Here is a 20,914-nt window from a genome sequence, read left to right as displayed (position 1 = left end):
AGCATATCACATTGTTCATCTTTGTGCCTTTGTATAAAGCTGTTGCCTATTCTTTGGAGGGTCCTTCTCCTCACTTCTACCTCCTGGAACTCCAAACTTCCTTCAATTCATAGCTCAAATTATTCTTCCTTCAAGTGGCTTTTCCTGATCATCCCATTTGTTAATACCTGCCTTACCCCCCCACACACACACATATAAACACACATTCCTTAACCCCATCATTGTGTTTTTTTGTGTATAATTATAGCTACCATTTATATAGGGCTTAAGATATTCAGGGAATTTATGTCTATCACCTTTGGTTTTTATCTCCATTTTAAAGATGAGGAAACTAAGACAGTGAAGGTTAAGTGACTTATACAAAGTCATATAACTGATAAGGGCTTGAAGCTAGATTTGAACTCTGGTCTTCTTGATTCTATATCTAGTCCTCTGATTAACTATGATAACTAGCCCTTATGCAATTATTTAAGAACATGTTGTATTTCCTCAAAAGTATGTATGATCCTTGAGAAAAAGAACTATCTCCCTTTCATATTTGGATCCTCAGAACCTAACAGTGTCTGGCATATAGTGATCTTTTACTAAATGCTAGTTGAATGATGTATTGATTAATTAAGTGTAAAAATTAGTCCACAAATTTTATACTAGTTCATATCTGAGTTACAATGGGACAACTGGAAAACACCTTAATTACAGAATCTCACCGAAAGGTCCATATAGCCCAACCCATATTAAAACAAGAATTGTTCTCTAGCATTCTTGACAAGTAGGCATTGATACTATAATTAAAGAATTTTAGGAAGGAGTCCATTTAGTTCCCAGGACAGCTCATTCTACTTTAGAATTGTTCTAATTTCTAGGATGCCTTTCTTTATTTTAGCCTGAAATCTGTCTCTCAACAAGTGCTATTGATCGAGATTCCACAACTCTAATGCAATTTAACTAATATTTATTAAGCAACTACTATATACAAACAATTTTGTTAGTGATTGAAAATTATAGGTAAATAATGAATCAGGCACTGCTCTCAAAGAACTTATATTCTAGTTCATGACACACATGAACCAGTAAAGAAATGTAAAAAGTATTGGATGCAGAAGGAAGAATGTGATAGTAAATATTCAGCAATTGAAAAATACATATTCAATGGGCTTTAAAGTTCAATCTTCATTGTTAAGATATCCATTATATCTTCTGTCTCATTTATCAACAATAGTTGAAGCCCTGATATGGAGTATTTACAGAATTCCTACATATAAATACTCATATCAAATATTTAACAACTGGTTCCTGCTAGCTAGTTGGAGCTGGCTCCAGAAAATGTGGAGAAAATGTTAGCAAATGGGAATATTAATAAATGAGAGGTCCAGACAGGATTGATGTAGGAAGTGGTATACCAGATGGGTCTAAAAAAAGAAGGTAGGAATTCCAAGAGATTGAGTTGAGGCTGGAATTGGAAGCAGGAGAAAGAATAGCTTGTATATAGAAAAACTAATAAATCAGTTTGACTGGAAAAAGAAAGTATATAAAAGGCTGATAGTGAGGAGTAGCAGATGAAATAAGCCTGGAAGATAGGTGGGAGTCAGATTATGGAGACCAAGAACAAGCATAAAAATCTCCTTTTCAAAACCATCTCCAAAAGCTTATAGAAAATCCAGGCTTAGAGGATAAGTAATAGGTAAGTTTATAGGAATATATGATTCCCTGAAATGCATATGATGCACAAATTGAACTAATATTTTAAATACATTAGGAAAATTGACTATTTAAAAGGATCATCATAAATTGTTTTATAAAATAAGATAAAAGTGTAATGCAGTGGATAATCAGCCATTAGTTTATGTTTTGCAAATCCAAGTTTCCATATACTGGGGTTGTTTACAGCTAGATAAACTTATATTCTGCCAGCTGATCCAGAAACTCCAGATTTGCATTTCCATCACTGTTTCTTGAAGCCTGATTAATTTAGCAATTTCCATGATTGTTTTGAGACACCTCTACCTTTGTACATATCTAACTCATACTTTCTTTTCAAGTGCCTGTCACTTCTTTTATATTTTTCAAATTTTCTGCCTTCATGAAATGTTGGCAAAAGATTTTAATTTTCTTATTTGGTTTATTTTGCTTGACTGAAACACAGAAATCAAGAATTTAGATCAGAAAAAGACCTTAGTGATTGCACCTCTATTTCTCAATTAATATTTACAAAGCAAAAAAAAATTTACAAAGAACCTACTGAGGGTACTTTGCTAAGCCCTGGAGGTACAAAGAAAGGCAAAAGACTCTGCCCTCAAAGACCTCACAATATATTAGAAGACAAAATCTACAAAGAAACTTAAAAAAGGGAGAAAAGTACTCAGCTTGGGAAAAAGATGAGAACTAAAGGAACCAAGTCAGGTAGATAAGAAGGAGAGGATTTGGAAGGGACTCTCTACTGTCTATCCTCCTTCTCCAAAAAGATTAAGGGCAACAGTGCCAGAGACAGGGGAACTGATGTGTTTCAGGGTTGATAGGATCTTGCAATCTCATGATCAGACAAACATCTTGGCTTTTCATTTATTGACAGATTCAACTTTATCAGTGTCTTTTTAAAAATATGGTGCCCAGAGCTTGCCATGATATTTCAACTGCTTGCTATTTTTTTAAACTAACTTGTAACCTTTGTGTCTGGGTTTTCACAAAGAACAAAGAGCCTGAGAATAACTTGGGGGAATTATTTTTTTTTTTAAATCTGGGAACTTTACTATCTAATGGTGACAGTATGTTGTCACCAACTGCCCTTGAAAGCACAAAGTTCACAAAAGTCAAAGATGACAAAATTTATTTATGGGTCACAGAAAATGAATGAATGACAGAGACTGAGGAAGACACCAACTCTCAGGGAGTGATGCTACCACAGAGACTTGTATTTCTTCATTTATTGACAGTCAAAGCAGGAACTTCTCCCAGCAGGAACTGTCCAATGTGACTCCTCCATAAGGCACCTATTGAAGCTTTCTGTAACTCTGAGTAGGTCATATTTGTCATCCTTTCTCCTGAAAGTCTCTGTAGTAGGGATTCTCAATCTGGCGTAATGAGTTTCATATATGTATGACCACAACAACAAAAATAATAATAACTAACATTTATGTAAAGCTTGCTATATTTCAGGCACTGTGATTTGTACTTTACAAATATCTATCTCATTTGATCCTCTTAACAACCCTGGGAAGTAGATATTATTAGTATTCCATTTTGCAGATGGGGAAACTGAGACAAACAGAAGATCTGGTATCAGACACTAGCTGGAAGACCCTGGGCAAGGTACTTAACTTCTGTTTGTCTCATTTTATATGCATTGATATATACACATATACCCACACATACACACACACACACACCTACAAACACATATATATATCTATATACACACATACACATTGAAAATATGAATATAAATATATGCATATATAGAGATTTCAAGATAATTGTTTTCCTTTGTAATCCTATTTTTCCTATTTTATCTAATACATTTAAAATATTATTCTGATGAAAAAGGGTCCATAGGTACCATCATATTGTCAGAATCCTCCCTGATGCAAACTAGGTCATCATTGGATGACTACTTTATAGTTCCCAGTATGAATTGATGGTCCATAGCTCTGTAGTTACTCTTCCTCCAGTACTCCACAGTTACCAGTAGGTGGCATTATTAACTACTAATACCTTTTTATTCATTCCTCTTCCCCACCCCTTCCCACCTCCCCCCCTCTCTGAACTAGAGCAAGAAGATTTTTCTTATGGCAAGAGATGTATGTATACATATAACTTAAACAGAGAGTCAGACCTGAATGCCTCCACCCTGAAGCCTTTCTCAAATATAACAACAATAGATAGCATTTAAGATTTTCAAGGTGCTATACAACAATTATGTCTTGATTTTTACATCTCTAGGAGGTATTACTGTTAGTGCTCCATTTTAGAGATGAGGAAACTGAGACACAGAAAGACTAAGTGACTTTATTGTCTGAGGCTGTATTTAAATTCAGTACTTTCTAAGTTCAACATTCTAGCTGTAGAGAAAAAAAAATACACAGTTGCACACCTGTCTCTTCTTATAAATGAGTTAACTGTCAGTGATATCAGCAAGGAAAATATTTGAATGTATAGTCTAATGTCTCCTTTTCAACCAAGGAACAAGGTCATGTATTTCTACTTTCATTATAACCTGTCATGAATCTGTTAGCTTAGCCAAAAATCCCAGTTCTCCCACCTGCATTTGTTTTTTGAATTCAGAGACTTCTTTAATGTTATATAATTTTCCTGGTGTTATGTTTGCCCACAGGCAGCTAGATGGCAGAGTACCAGTCTGAAATCAGGAGTACTCATCTTTGATTTCAAAACTAAGCTCAGACTCTTATTCACCATGTGAGCCTGAGAAAATCATTTAACTCTGTCTGCCTCAGTTTCCTAATCTGTAAAATGAGCTAGAGAAAAAATGGCAAAACACTTTAAGAATCTTTGGAAGCATAGTTACCAAATGAGGTTATAATGACTCAGAGAAACAATTTTCTTTAGGTTTTTGCAAGGCAAGCGGGGTTAAGTGGCTTGCCCAAGGCCACACAGCTAGGTAATTATTAAGGGTCTGAGACCAGATTTGAATCCAGGTACTCCTGACTCCAGGGCAGGTGCTTTATCCACTATTCTACCTAGCTGCCCCTCAGAGAAACAATTTAACAACAAATTTTCACCCACGTTTGGGTTAAAGAAGAAGGGCAGAGTCCCACTTTGCATTAAAGTACATTTGGGGATAGGAAGCAGAAGAAAAAAGTGTGAATTCCTACTATGCACTAGATTTAAAAAAAGGAAAAATCTTCAAGAAAACTTTTTTTTCTTTTTTTAAACTACCAATCATATAGTGGAAAGAATACTGAACTTGGAGAGAAGAACATAATTTCAAATCCTCAATCTGCTACTTATATGAGATCTTATGCAAGTCACTGAACTTTTAAGTTAAAACAGATTGTTCTCATACATAGCAGACAAGAAAAACTGTTACTAATGATCCAAGACTTCCTATAAAGACCACAGAAGATTATAGGAAGGATTTCACTTATTAATCAATATTCTGATAAGAACATGGATTCATCATTGAAACTACTCTTTTATACCATAAAATCTGTAATTCATTTATATCATCTCATGCTATGTCACTCTTGCCCATGCCTATGTCCACATCATCCATGCCCTTCTATTGGATAATAATCTATTCTCCAATTTTGAGTTTTCCTAGGGAATTTTTGTTAAAGATTGAGTTCTTATACCAGAAACTGGAATCTTTGGATTTATCAAATTTAGATTCCTATAGTCATTTACTATTGTTGCTTTTATACCGAATCCACTCCAATGAGTCATTTCTCTATTTCTTAGCCAGTACCAGATAGTTTTGATGACTACTACATTATAATACAGTTTTAGATCTGGTATGGCTAGACCACCTTCCTTTGAATTTTTTTACTAATTCCCTTGATATTTTTGACATTATTTTCATCCAGATGATTTTGTTACTATTTTTTTTCTAGCTCTGTAAAATAGGTTTTAGTAGTTTCATTGGTATGACACTGAATAAGTAATTTAATTAATTTATTTTCCTTTTTTTAAAATGATTTTATTTATTTTGAGTTTTACAATTTTCTCCTAATCTTGCTTCCCACTCCCACCCCCACAGAAGGCAGTCTGTTAGTCTTTACATTGTTTTCATGGTATACATTGATCTATGTTGAATGTGATGAGAGAGAAATCATATCCCTAAGGAAGAAAAATAAAGTGTAAGGTAAATTAAAGTCAATAGTCTTTGATCTTTGTTTAAACTTCACAATTCTTCTCCGGATGCAGATGGTGTTCTCCATCACAGGCAGTCCAAAATTGTCCCTGATTATTGCAGTGATGAAATGAGCAAGTTCTCCAAGCTGATCATCACCCCCCCCCCACTCAGGGTGTACAAAGTTCCTCTGGTTCTGCTCATCTCACTCAGCATCAGTACATGCAGATTCTTCCATGCTTCCCTGAATTCCCATCCCTCCTGGTTTCTAATAGAACAATAGTGTTCCATAACATACATACCACAGTTTGTTAAGCCATTCCCCAATTGAAGGACATTTACTTAATTTCCAATTCTTTGCCATCACAAACAAGGTTGCTATGAATATTTTTGAACAGGTGATGTTTTTGCCCTTTTTCATCATCTCTTCAGGATATAGATCCAGTAGTGGTATTGCTGGATCAAAGGGAATGCACATTTTTGTTGCCCTTTGGGCATAATTCTGAATTTCTCTCCAGAAAGGTTGGATGAGTTCATAGCTCTACCAACAATGTGGTGTCCTAGATTCCCTTCCAACACTGAACATTTTTCTTTCTGGTAATATTGGCCAGTCTGAGAGGTGTGAGGTTGTACCTCAGATAAGTTTTTATTTGCATTTCTCTAATAAGTAATGATTTAGAGCAATTTTTCATATGACTATGGATCACTTTGATTTTCTCATCTGTAAATTGCCTTTGCATACCTTTTGACTGTTTGTCAATTGGGGAATTTTTTTTAATTTGACTCAGTTTTCTGCATATTTTAGAAATGAGTCATTTGTCAGAAATACTAGTTGTAAAAATTATTTTCCAATTTACTACATTTCTTTTGATCTTGAATCTTTTTAATTTGCTGTAATCAAAATTATCTAGTTTGTTTTTTAATGTTGTTCTCCATCTCTTCCATGGTCATAAACTTCTTCCCTTTCTATAGATCAGACATGTAAGCTACTCCTTGATCTTCTAGTTTGCTTACAATATTGTTTTTTATGTCTAAATCCTGTATCCATTTTGATCCTGTCTTGGTATAGGGTATGAGGTGCTGGTCTAATCTAAGTTTCTTCCATACTAACTTTCGAGTTTCCCAACAATTTTTATTGAAGAGAGAGTTTTTATCCTAATAGCTGGACTCTTTGGGTTTATCAAACAGCAGATTACTATAATCATCTCCTGCTATTGCACCTAGTCTATTCCACTGATCCACCACTCTATTTCTTAGCCAATACCAGACAGTTCTGATGACTGATACTTTATAATATAATTTTAGATCTGGTAAAGCTAAGTCACCTTCTTTTGCACTTTTTTCATTGAATCCTTGAAAATTCTTGAATTTTATTTCTCCATATGAATTTATTTACAACTTTTTCTAACTCAAAGTATTTTTTTGGAATTTTGATTGGTAGGGCACTAAACAGGTAGTTTAGTTTTGGTAGAATTGTCCTTTTTATTATATTAGCTTGACCTATCCAGGAGCAGTTGATGCTTGCCCAGTTATTTAAATCTGATTTTATTTGTCAGAGAAGTGTTTTGTAATTGTTTTCAAAAAATTTTTGAGTCTGCCTTGGCAGATAGACATCCAGGTATTTTTTATTGTCTGATGTTACTTTGAATTGAATTTCTCTTTCTAGCCCTTTCTGCTGTATCTTGCTAGTCATATATGGAAATGTTAAAATTTATGAGGGTTTATTTTATATCCTGTGACTTTACTAAAATTGCTAATTATTTCTAGTAGTTTTTTAGATGAATTTTGGGGATTCTCCAGGTATACCATCATGTCATCTGCCAAGAGTGAGAGTTCTTTTCTTTTCCTTCCCAATTCTAATTCCTTAAATTTCTTTTTTGAATCTTATTGTTGAAGCTAACATTTCTATTACAATTTTGAATAGTAGTGGTGATAATGGGCATCCTTGTTTCACCCTGATCTTATTGGGAATGCCTCTAGCCTATCCCCATTGAATATAATGGTTGTTGATGGCTTCAGATAGATACTGCTTATTATTCTAAGGAACAATCCACTTATTCCTACACTCTCTGATGTTTTTTAGTAGAAATGGTTGCTTTTTCAGTAAGTAATTTAATTTAGACAGAATTCTCATTTTTAATATTTTAGCTCAATTGTTTAGATCCAATTTAAGGGTGCATCTAGGAGGTGCAGTGGATAGATCAGGAGGAGTTCAAATTTGACCTCAGACACTTATAAATGCCATGCTGTGTGACCTTGGGCAAGTCACTCTTAACCCCATTGCCTCAAGTAAATAAAAAATTTTAAAGCAGGATAAAAAAATTAGATCTAATTTTATTTGTATGAAAAGTATTTTGTAATTCTGTTAATCTGATTTCTGGGTTTGTCTAGGGAGATAAGCTCCCAAGTATTTGATGCTGTCTGCAATTATATTACATTGTATTTCTCTTTCTATCGCCTGCTATTGAGTTTTGTTGGTCATATATAGAAATACTGATATAATTTACGTGGGTTAATTTTATACCCTGCTACTTTGACTAAAATTAATTGTTTGAAATAGACTCTTAGATGACTTTCTAGAGTTCTCCAAATATACCATTTCATACATAGATACATACATAGATATATGTTTGTGTGTGTACATATACATATATTTTCAGGCAACAGTGAGAATTTTGTTTCCTCATTGTCTATTCTAATTCCTTCAATTTATTTTTCTTTTCTTATTGCTAAAGCTAATATTTCTAATACAATAATGAATACTTGTAATGATAATGGGCATCATAGTTTATAATTTTCTTGGACTGGAAATAGTTGGTATTTAAAGTTGGTAGTTGGTAGAATTCACTCAATCCTTCTAAATTAATGCATTCATCCTTTTAAAATTTTTATTTCTCCTCTAAGACAGCCACTTGATGCAGTGGATTGAGTCCCAAGCCTGGAGTCAGAAGTCTCATCTTCCTGAGTTCAAAGCTGGTTCAGATACTTAACTAGTAGTGTGACTTTGGTCAAGTCATTTAATTTGTTTTGCCCCAATTTCCTCATCTGTCAAATGAAATGGAGAAAGAAATGGCAAACCGTCCCATTATCTTTGTCAAAAAAGCCTCAAATGGGGTTTTGAAAAGTTGATGGAACTTAAACAACTGAATAACAAAAATATTTTTCCTTTATAAAGCTTGTTATAAAACAATATACAAATATATTTGATTGTTGTCATCCCACTAGATTGTAAACTGCTTTAGAGTAGGGACTGTCTTTTGCATCTTTTTGTATTCCCAGCCTTTAGCATTGTTATTGGCACATCTTGAACTGAATTGAAAAGCCCCTTCCTTTTCTGTTTACTACCTGTTTACAAGTCACTTATACTTCAATATTTCATTTCCATATCTAAAAAGTGAAGGAGGTCAAGCCACATGATCTCAGAAGTTCTGACCAGTCCTATATCTTATGATCCTATCCCCTAAATAAGTGACTGGACTCCACAAATGATAGGGTTTGCAAAAGCCAGAAATATAGGTAACTTTAAACAGAAATTTTTGAATTGATAGTACTTAAAAGTAAAATCGTGACTAAAGTTCTTTTCCCTCAGATCAGCAAGAAACATTATTTTAACATGAATATTAAAGACTGAAGCCCACAGAAATCTGCTCTAAGAACCCCTACATGATGGACTTATTCCATCACAGAGATTACAGACTAGATTGTAAGTGAAGTTGAATCTGGGTGAATATGGGCAGTGCCCTGGCCCAACAGGAGTTGTAATAGAAAATGTTTTGTCCTCAGATGCATTGAATGACCTGACAGTATATTCCTTTTCTTTTTAAAATGTAGAACTGGCTACACACACAGTCAGCAAAGTTGACTTTGCCTCAGATGTTAAATTTGTGCATCCCAAAGGCACAGATACAAAAGCAGATTGCCTGGTTCCCTAATTATCTTTGCAAGAATTAGTATCATCAAAAGAAAATCCCAGTAAAATCAACTTACATAAGTATGAGAAAAGGAAACAGCATCTTATTAAAAAGTCATCTGCTGTCTTGGCCCACCCACAAGTGCCTCTGGGAAAGACAATGGCAACCTTTCCTATAAGGATCATCAGAGAATTCTGAATAAGTGCAGTGAAGTTTCCCCATATTTCTTAAACATTCTTGTGGGCAGTTATTTTGGAGAGACTAGAACAACTATGATGACAATGACGATGATGATTGATGATGATGATGATGATAGCAATTATATGAGAAGGCATCTCAAATCATAGTAAGATTATGATTTAAATACAGCAAAATAACTAATACTTTCATTTTTTGAGAATTAAGAACTTTAAAAAATTAACTTAAGTGGACTCTAAGTTAATCATTAATAAAGTTTGTAAGCAATGTCTAATACTTTCAGGGGAAAGTTAGCAGTCATCATGTTGGCTATACCCCTCAATCCTTTGTCTTATCCTAATAATGAATTTGCATTTAATTTCTATTGTTTCTGGGTAGACTAAACTCCATAAAACAAAACAAACAAGCAAACAAAAAACCCATAATGGCTTTTGGCCATTACAGGGCTGTAATTCACTAAGCAGTCTCCAATAAGAAATATAAATGGCTTGAGTTCCAATTCTATGGCTTATGTTTTTCAAAAGCTCTCTTTTGAATTACAATCTGGTACTGTCTAGTTTTCTGTGCATTATCCTATCTCTGATGATAACAAATTCACACTAATCGACTCTGGAGTTTTTGATGACACTGAAGTCTGAGTAGCCCCTTTAGCCAGCCTCTTTTAGCCAAGTACTTTCTTCTTATCATTCCTCTTAAGAGCAAAATTTTCTTCCTCCCTTCATCACACTCTAATCTTTTCATTTCTATTATACTACTTCATTAATTTTTGACTGTCTCATTGCTTTGTAGAATAAAAGTGAAGAACCCTTGAAATCATAGTAACCTATGGTAAGGAGGTTCTATTCTTCCAAATATTTTAGTTATTTCCTCCCTAATAGCTCACCACTGTGTTTGAATTCCTGAGAGAAGCAAATATATATCTATGCTCTCCCATCTCTGTTATCATAAATATCTCTCAGATAGAAAATCCACTGTATGTTAAACATTTCGACATGTATAAGAATTCTTCCCTGTGAAGAGAAGAATGCAATTGGCTGAGACATTCCTTCCTTTTTAGGAATGCTCTTACAGGCTATAATGGAAGAGAGGATTAAGCATCTATTTAGCATCTATTATGTCCACTCACTTATTAAGCATTTTTTACACATGTTGCATTTGATCATTGAAGGGAATGAAAAATACTTCTATTTAAAGTCTTTCCCACATTCCTCCAATTGTCCTTTATCAATATCCTGAAGGAAAATAATAAAAATAAGATGACTTTCTGCTATCTGATGACAGTGGTACCATCTCTGTGTGAACATAGAAATATATTTTAATATATGTATATATTTCAATATAAAATCCAAGTTCTTTTACTTTGTATATGACCTTGATCATCATCTATAATCAATGGCAATGGGGTTCTTAAAAAAAACTTAAGATTGGAGTACATGACCTTTAAAATTCCCATAAAATTTAAGTTTTATATAAAAATAAATATAAACTTTTATAAAAAATAAATATGATAATTTAAATATAAATCTAATGATAAAATATAATTACTCAATATAAACATAATTTTGGTACCCAGGATAAATTACCTAAAATCAATCTTTAAATCAACCAAGAAACTAAACCCTTAAAATCAGATACCAGGGCCTGACTTTGTTGGGGGGAAAGGAAGTCCCTCCCCCCAGGACACAATGGGGCTGTTGGAGGAGAATCTGCCACTCAAAGAGGAACAGAGCAGAGGAGAAGATCTCCTGGTAAGTGGCCTAAGGCAAGATGAAGCAAGCCATCTTATATCTCCTTAGTTTAACTAATTATTCTTGCTAATTAATTTAAATCACCTTCCCAATGGAGTAAAAATGCTGTCAAAATATTTTTAATGCACAATCTTTTAAAATCATTAAAAAAATTTGCACCTCTAAATTTCAGTGCTATGGGGCAAAGTCCCAGTTGCCTTGCCCTAGTTATGGCTCTAGAAAGAACACATGACTGTGAATTATCCTTTATATTAAGTATTATATATAATATAGCTAGTAACATAAATGTCCTTTTGATATCTTTATATAAAGGAAAGAAAAAGTATATATATATATGTATATATATATCATGTTATTATTGGTTCTTTTCATGAATTCTGTGATTATTCACTCTATTTGATTTTTAAGGTGTTCTACTTTCTTCTCAAATGAATACTACTGGGACACTGGGAAATGAACATTTTAAAAAGAGAGAGCAGCTCACTGAAGAATTCAAATATGTTATCTATTAGTAGGCTTTACTTTATTTCCAAGTAGGTGTTTCTATATTGAAAATAAGGCACTACTACTTTAATTCTGAGCAAACACACTAAGGAAAAATTATCTGCCAAGGCAAAATATGAACAGGTGACTGGAGTTTCCAATGGTCCCCTACTTCCTTATACCAGCATATTTCAGGACTCGGCTCCCTGGCTTCTCCAATTAATTACTTACTGTCATTACTTAGATTCTTTGTCACCTAGCTTCTTCTTAAACAAGATCCATTAAGGTTTTTTTTTCTTTTCTCCAATCTTAATCTAGCATCTTACACATTTTTACTACTGTCACAAATGGAAAATATACCTAGTTTGGACAAAGCAAAGGGAAAAAAATCACACAGTTTTTAAAAGATCTGTAAATTTTCCCTCTAATTTTCTGCTATTTTTCTGAATTTGGTTACATTTATTTTATTTGTACAAAAAACTTTTAAATTAAATGTAATTTAAATTATCTATTTTATACTTAACTTTGTTCTTTATCACTTGTTTATTTATAAATTATTCACCTGACCAAAAGTCCATAAGTAATGTTCCATAGTCTTCTAATATGAAATTGCTTGCTTTATTCCATAAATGAAAAAAATAAATTTAAAATATGACTTTTTTTAGTAGTGTTGGAATTTAATGGTCTAAACCTTTCATTTTATAGACAACGAAACTGAGACCCAGAAAGAAGAAAAATCATTTACCTGAGATCAAACTCCACAGTGGCAGAGTTGGAACTCATGGCAAGTCCTGGGCTCTTCCCATTCTGAAAACAAAAAATGTTTTCTTTTTTCTTACAAGCAAGCAAGCAGGTACTATGACCTTAAATGAACTTAAAAGATACCTACTTTCTCTCCTTTTTATCCTTGCTTTAAGACCTTGTCCCCATAGTCAGTTTGCTAAGATATATCTGAGGTGAATTTTGGATCACTTTGTAAGTTCTTGAGAGCAGAGGGGAAACACTTGGTTTAGCAAGGCATCTCAGACATTCCACAATTGACTCTTTGACCTTAACCCTGAGTGGAACATCTCTTGATCTATGGCACTTCCTCTTATTTGACTAGCCTTCCAAAAATTCTTTCCCTAAGCTTTTGGGCTTCTTGTATTGTAAAATACTATTTCCCTCCTGACAGGTAAAACACATGAATTTGAGATCTAGCTAATCACTCCCTAGAAAAAGGCAGAATACTTATTTTGGAATTGAAGTAATTGGGTTAAGCTTGGTTGTACCATTTGTTACCTCTGTGACCTTAGACAAGTCATCACCCTTCTGGGGCCTCAGCTTTCCCCCTCTATAATAAAATGAAGAGATTGAACTAGATGGCTTCAGAAGTTTCTTCCATTGATGTCTATAAGCTCAAAATTTTATTATCCCAGATGTTTTTGAATCAATAAATATTTATCAAGGGCTTAATATTGAAGATGTAAAAAAAAACAAAAGATCTCTTCTCAAAGAGCTTATGATCTAATGGTGTCAGTCAATAAATAAACATATACATATGTAATTTTTGCCAAGTCACTTCGTCATCTAGGGGCTCAGTTGCATTATTTCTAAAATTGAGACTTGGGATGGACAAGATGATCTCAAAAGTCCCCTCTACTTCTAATATTCTGGTAGCCTATCTCAGTAATAAAAAATTCTTTGAAGTTCTTTTATTTTGCCTCCTGAATGAAGAAGCAACGTTTTTGATGAAAACTTTTGATGGTTCAAAATAGAACTAATTAAATTTTTCCCAATTGGAATGTAAGCTTCTTGAGGTCAGAGACTATTTCATTTTTTTGTCTTTATATCCTCAATCCTTAGCACCATGCTTCTCATATATTAATGCTCTTTGTTTAATCAAGTTTAATTAATTCTCATGCTAACATAAGAAGAGTTTAAAGAACACTTCTACTGGTTATGTGGAAAACACAGTTACTGGAGGCAGGGATGGCAAGTAGGAAGCAACGATGGAAGTACAGGAATAGATGTCTAAAGTCCAGGATGGATGAGGCAGTAATACAGATGTAAAAGAAGAAAGGAGGGAAATAGCTACTTCTCCCCAATTCAAAGGAGCATGAGTCTTGGTCCAGGAATCAGAAAACTTGTGTTTGAATCTCAGGTCTGCTTTAGTAAGAAACTGCATGATCTTGGATAAGTCACAAACTCTTTGACCTCAGTTTCCTCCTCATTAATTAAAACGAGGGCCAGGAGCAGTGTGGTTTAGTAGGAAAGAATAACTCTGGAGACCAAGGACTTTTGATCAAATCTCATAGACAAAGTAATTGTGTGACCTTGGACAAATCAAGTCAAGTCACTTAACTTCCCAAATCTCTATTTTATAAACTAGAAAATAAATGACCTCAAAATTCTTTCTTTCCCCAGTTCTATGACCCAATAATCCTAAACCTAAATAAGTAAAAATTAGATTAAAATATGATAGTGTTTGTATAGTAATAGACACATCTGTAAAACACTTTATTATTATTTCATTTGATCCTCTTGGGATGTAGATGGGATATAGATATTGTCCTGGGATATAAATGTTACTATTAACCCCATTTTATGGATATAGAATTTAAATGCAAACTGAAATTAAGTGCCCAGCTATAAAGTGTCTGAGGTTGAATTTGAACTCAGGTCTTCCTGACTGCTGGTCCATTACTCTATCCTCTGCATTATCTGGTGTCCCATATCTAGTGGATATCATCTATGTCTATGGGATAATATAAAATATGGACCTCTAGATATGTTTTAAAATTATTAAATCTAAGATTCTGCCTCTATCTTACTTCTGAACCTTATTATCTCAAGTGATCATCAATCACTGATAAGATACTGACAATCAGCTTAGTGTGTTCACTTAGTTCATTAGACATAGAAAAGATGAAAATGTCTGATTAAATACCCCTTCAAGAGAGACTTCATCCAATTATCTCACAAAATTCTTTTTTGCTTTTGGGTGCTTGAAGTAAATATAGGGATCATTTATGGAGTAACAAAATGAAAGGGTTGAGGAAGGTAGAAGGTGATACGTAGATATACTGATTTTCTCAGATTTTGACAGAAAGATAGGGCTGCACAGAGAGAAATGTAGGTCTACCAGTCCTGGTTCACCATTCCTCCAATCTTGATCACATATTATCCTTCTCGTCTTAATCTAATAACACCTCTATAATGTTTATTAAATTTGAACTTGAATATCACAAATAGAGATTCAAATTGTGGTTTCTTCCAGAAGAATCTGGTCTCAGTTCTAACTCTACTAGTCCTAATAATGGAAGCTAGAGTAGTTCTCTTGCTTTGCGGTTTCCAGCAAAATAGAAACCTGATTCCCAAAATCTACTGCTTACTTGAATAATGGGCAAGAAACTTTCACCCATTAGTTGTGTCTCTCTGTTTCCAGAACTCTCCAAATGACTTAGGAATTCTTTCTAGCATGAAAATCCAAGGGTCAAATCCAAATCAAGGGATATCCAAAGTTAAAAGGCTTTTTGATCACATGATGGACAGAGAGACATTGTCCCTCCATTGCAGAATTCTTTTCCCCCTTACATGACTAGTCAGGAAATCATTCTTAAGGACAAAGGAAGATGACCTAAGAGTGTCTAGACTCTTGTATGGCAAGACCTAAGACTTGCTACTCCTCAGATGTTCACCAATCTATTTCCCTCAAGCAGAAGTTCTAGGGGTTCTCTCACTCTCCAAAAGAAATGGGTCATTTCCACTATACATGTAATTGGTAATTCTGCATAAAGTCATCTATATAAAGTAATATCTACATTAAAATGTGATATAACACTTCTTATAAAAGCTAGATTATCTTCAGAAATCCCTAGACCTAAATATTTCTAATACTCCTCCAGAAAAAATTGTAAGCCTGGGTGTAAGCTTAATTATAAGCTTAAATTGATACTTTTGAAATTCACTTTTAGTACTTTTAGAACGAATCTACAAAAAAAAAAGAAAATTCAACATTTCTCCTTCCCCCAAAAACTAAATTATATGAAATATATTTTCACTCAAAGAAAGTGAAAATTATTAAAGAAAATTGTCTATAAAATTGCCCTTAGTTGTCTATTATCCTTAAACATCAAGTTTTTGCCCATTTTAAAATTTGGGGAAAGTCTTCAATCATATAACCATTATTAGCATATGTGGTATCAATTCCTTGCCTCTTTTTAAAACCATAAGATTTTAGAGATGTAAGAGGCTATACATTTCATTTAATTCAACTTTCTGATTTTACAAACAATATGAGGACCTGAAAAAGGAATTTGCCAAAGACCACACATCTGGATGGTAGGAGAGCTGAAACTAGAATCAGTCACCTAACCTCTGTATCCAGAACTTTAAAGGACATTTATTTCTCTCCTTTCTGAGTCATGGGATTATAGATTTAGAAGCAGGAAAGAACCTCATGTCCAACTTTGTCAATCCATTCTCTTCATTTCAACATTGAAAAGTTTTGTGATTTTGTTGACATGTGTACACAAATCCTTTTCACACTTGTATGATCTGTCATGTCTCTTAATCTCCTGGCAAGATCTTTGAGAAGCCAGTGTTATTTTTATATTATGTTGAGATAACAGAATGAGATCTTAATGGTAGATCAATAAATAGCATTGCTTCAATTGTAATATCTGAACTAATTTTCGTTCTATAAGAAATAGCAAGGGGTAGCAAAAGATTTTGATTTTGCAAAAATGCAAAGTTTGATTTTTTAATTTTTTGATGATCCAATGGTATGCCAATTAGAATCAAATATATTTGTAGGTAAAGGAACATATGTAATTCCCTTACCCAACAATACCATAATAATAATATCCAAATTTCATATTTTGTGACCAGTATTCCATGCACACCATATAATCCATAATAGAGAAATTTGCAACAGCAATAAAAAATTAAAATGATAATTGTAAGGCTTTGGCTAGAGGAAAGGGAACATGGAAGAAAAGGAAATTGGAGTAGGGAGAGAGAAAATGATCTATATAGACAAAAATTTTCAGGATGTTCTGATTATACAAAGTGGCTCATTTGGGTGTTCTGGGATTAGTTAATTTTGCAAAAGCTATGACATTCTGTTAAAAGAAAATTTCTGCTCTTGTTAAAAAGAGCATGGGGATAAGATGAGGTTGGGTGCTAGGAAATCTCCACAGTCAGCCAACCTTTTTTCATTGAGCCTGGCAGCACCTATTAGCAAGAGAGGGAAAACTGCCAAAATGAGTACAGTGTATTCCTTTTCTATTCTCATAACCCAAGCTGAAATGGCATTGCCTTGACATCAAGAATGTAAAGAAACAGCATTGTCTTTCTTTCCCATTAAAATAAAGTAACACATTATTCTGATCACAAAAAAAATATTTTTCATTAAGGCCTCTGGTGAGATAATTGACCTTGACATTGCCTTCAGCTCAGGGCACATAACTGTTATCGCAATGACTTATCTGGAGGTAAGACATGCAGCACCAAGGACTATTTATTTAATTATTCTCCATTTTAAGTCCCCATAAACCTCACATTGCAAGGACAAATACATAGCTATGCAGTGGCCAAGGGAGAGAATATATGTTACTGAAATGAAAACTATGATGTGATTATGCCTTGGTAAAAATTTAATCCTTGGTTAAACACCAGTGTTATTAATATTTTTGACTTGCTCAGTTGCTTCTTAACATGTTTATATGATTGGAGAATTATATTCCTTGAATATAAGAGGGAATCTTATTAGCCCTTGTGCAGGAACTAGACACTTAGATGAGGCTATTTCTCACTAGTATAAATAGGATGTGTAAAAAGCAGCTTGGCACAACACATAAAGGCCTAGCTATGGAGTCAGAAAGACCTGGATTCAAATTTTCTCCCTAACACTTATGCATTGGATGAGTTTTGGAAAATTAGCTCATTTCTCTGAGATTTAAGCAGCTTTCAAAAAACTATATACATATCCATCCATCCATCTATTTTCTTATGCATCCATTCTATCCATCCATCCTTCCATCCATCCAACCATTCATCCAAGCATCCATCCATCCATCCAAACATCCATATATACACATGTGAGTGTGTGTGCATGCACATGCATGTATTATACATTTATTTTATACATTTATATATTTTTACCTTGATAAGAATATATAAATATATACATACACATAAATAGTATACATACTAGATGGATTTCAGTAGGACATTAATGGAAAAAATTCCTAGCCCAAGGAAATTGAAGATCATTGACCTATAAATAAGGGAAGAATTCTTATCATAATACTTTATGCAGTTTTAAATTAGATCTACTGGAAAATGATTGTTAAAATCTAAATTACATGGACTTGTGGGCTCCACACTATTGGAACACATTTTCAGAGAATGGAATGCCCAACAACTGTAGACAGCCACAATCTACCCATTCCTTCTATGTTTCCTTGTGCAGTTGGTGACATTTCTCTTTCATGAGAGAGCTTCTTATTTTTGTTCCTTTATCTTTACTCTTGAGATCGTTTAAAGATTTTTAAGCAAAAGATAAAGCAGTATTTCTTGGACACAGAGGAACTGAAGCAAGAGCAAGGGGCTGGAAGTTTTAGAGGTAGATTTTTGATTCACTATAGGGAAAAAGCCTTCACATTTAGATTTGTTCCAAAATGCAACAAGCTGCCTTTAGAGGTAGTGAATTCTCTATCTTTGGATATATTATTCAATATGAGACTAAGGGCAGGGTGATTCCTGTTCATGGATAGGTTTGACTAAAGACCCTGAAATCGGGGATTCTGAGAGGTCCCAGATTCCTTTAAGTGACTATTCTCTCGTTCTCCTTCTTCTCAAACTAGAATTTCAGAAAATAATCTGAAACTAATCTTTTTGTTGTTGTTGAGTCATTTTTGAGTCATGTCCCATTTATTGATATTTTATTTTTGCAACTACATGTTATGAAAGATTTTCAACATTCATTCATATACATATGTACATTTTAAAGTTACAGAATTTCCTTCCACTCTTCCCCCCCCCCCCAGAAGCTAACAGTCAGGTTAGCATTGTATATACATAGTTGTGATAAACGTGTTTACAAATTAATAATTTTTGGTATGAGGAATTAAGATTAAGGGGAAAAGATACATAAGACATGTTTTATAAAGTGTTAATCACATACCGAAGGCTTTTTTTTTTTTGGCTTTTTTTGTTTTGCTTTTCTTCCTCAGGATGAAGACAGCATTGTTCATAGCCAGCGTAATACAGTAGTCCTAGCTCTCTGAACTTCTGAGAGAAGGTGGTTCCATCAAGGTTGATCCTCTTACAATCGTCTTGTTAATATGTACATTGTTACCTTGGTTCTGCTCCCTTCTCTCAGCACTAGATCCTGAAACTCATTTCATGTTTCTCAAGAGTATGACCATTTATGGTTTTTTTATAGAACAATTAATATTCCATATTATTTATATACCATAACTTGTTGAGCCACTTCCCAATTGATGGGTATCCCCTCAATTTTCAATTCCTTACCACTACAAAAAGAGCTGCTATGAATATGTTGGAACATGTGGGACATTTCCCATTTTTTATGATTTCTTCTGGATATAGGCCTAGAATTGGAATTGCTGGGTCAAAAGGAATGAACAACTATATTGCACTTTTGGAATAGTTCCATATCGCTCTCCAAAAAAGGTTGGATCATTTCACAACTCCACCAACAATGCATTAATGTTCCAATCCTCCCACAACTTCTCCAACATTGATCTGTTTCCCTTTTTGTCATCTTAGCCAATCTGATAGGTGTGAGTTGATACCTCAGAGTTATTTTAATCTGCATTTCTCTAATCAATACTGATTTGGAGCATTTTTTCACATGGTTGTATATAGCTTTAATTTCTTCATTTGAATACTGTCTATTCATATCCTTTGACCATTTATCAATTCATATTCTTTAACTATTTACAAATTGGGGAATGATTTGTAACCTTATAAATTTGATGAAATTCTCTATATATTTTAGAAATGTAACCTTTGTCAGAACTCCTAGTTGTGAAGATTGTTTCCCAGCTTTCTGCTGTCCTTCTGATTTTGGTAGCATTGATTTTATCAATGCAAAAATTTTTTTATTGAATATAGCCAAGATCACTCATTTTGCAGTATATAATATGCTCTAGTCAAAGTCATTAATTTTGCAGTTTATAACATGTTTTAATTCTTATTTGGTCATAAATTTGTCCCCTTTCCATAGATCTTGTAGAAAGAATATTTCTCATTCTATTAATTTATCTGTGGTGTAGCTCTTTACAGCTAAATCCTGTTCCCATTTTGACCTTATTCTGGTAGAAGATGTGAGATATAGGTCTATATCTAGCTTTTAACCATACTATTTTCCAGTTTTCCCAACAATTTTGTCAAAATGTGAGTTCTTATCCCAGAAGTTGATATCTTTTGGCTTGTCAAATAGTAGAGTGCTGTAGTCATAGACTGCAGTTTCTTTTGAATTTATCCTAATCCAGTGAGCCTTTATTCTGTTTCTTAACCAGTAGCAGGCAAGTTTTGATGATTGCTACTTTGTAGTATAGTTTTAGATCTGGTAGAGCTAGACCACCTTCCTTTACATTTTTTTCCATCAGTTCCCTTGCTATTTTTGCCCTTTTGTTGCTAGTTCAGTAAAGTAGTTAGTTATTTGATAATTTGATTGGCATGGCACTGAATAAGCAATTTAATTTGGGTAGAATTGTCAATTTCATTATATTAGCTTGACCTAACCATGAACTTCT

Source organism: Macrotis lagotis, chromosome 1, assembly GCF_037893015.1.
Source record: "Macrotis lagotis isolate mMagLag1 chromosome 1, bilby.v1.9.chrom.fasta, whole genome shotgun sequence".
NCBI classification, from domain to species: Eukaryota; Metazoa; Chordata; class Mammalia; order Peramelemorphia; family Peramelidae; genus Macrotis; species Macrotis lagotis.
The sequence above is the reverse complement of the archived record's forward strand: the minus strand, read 5'-3'. Positions refer to the sequence as shown.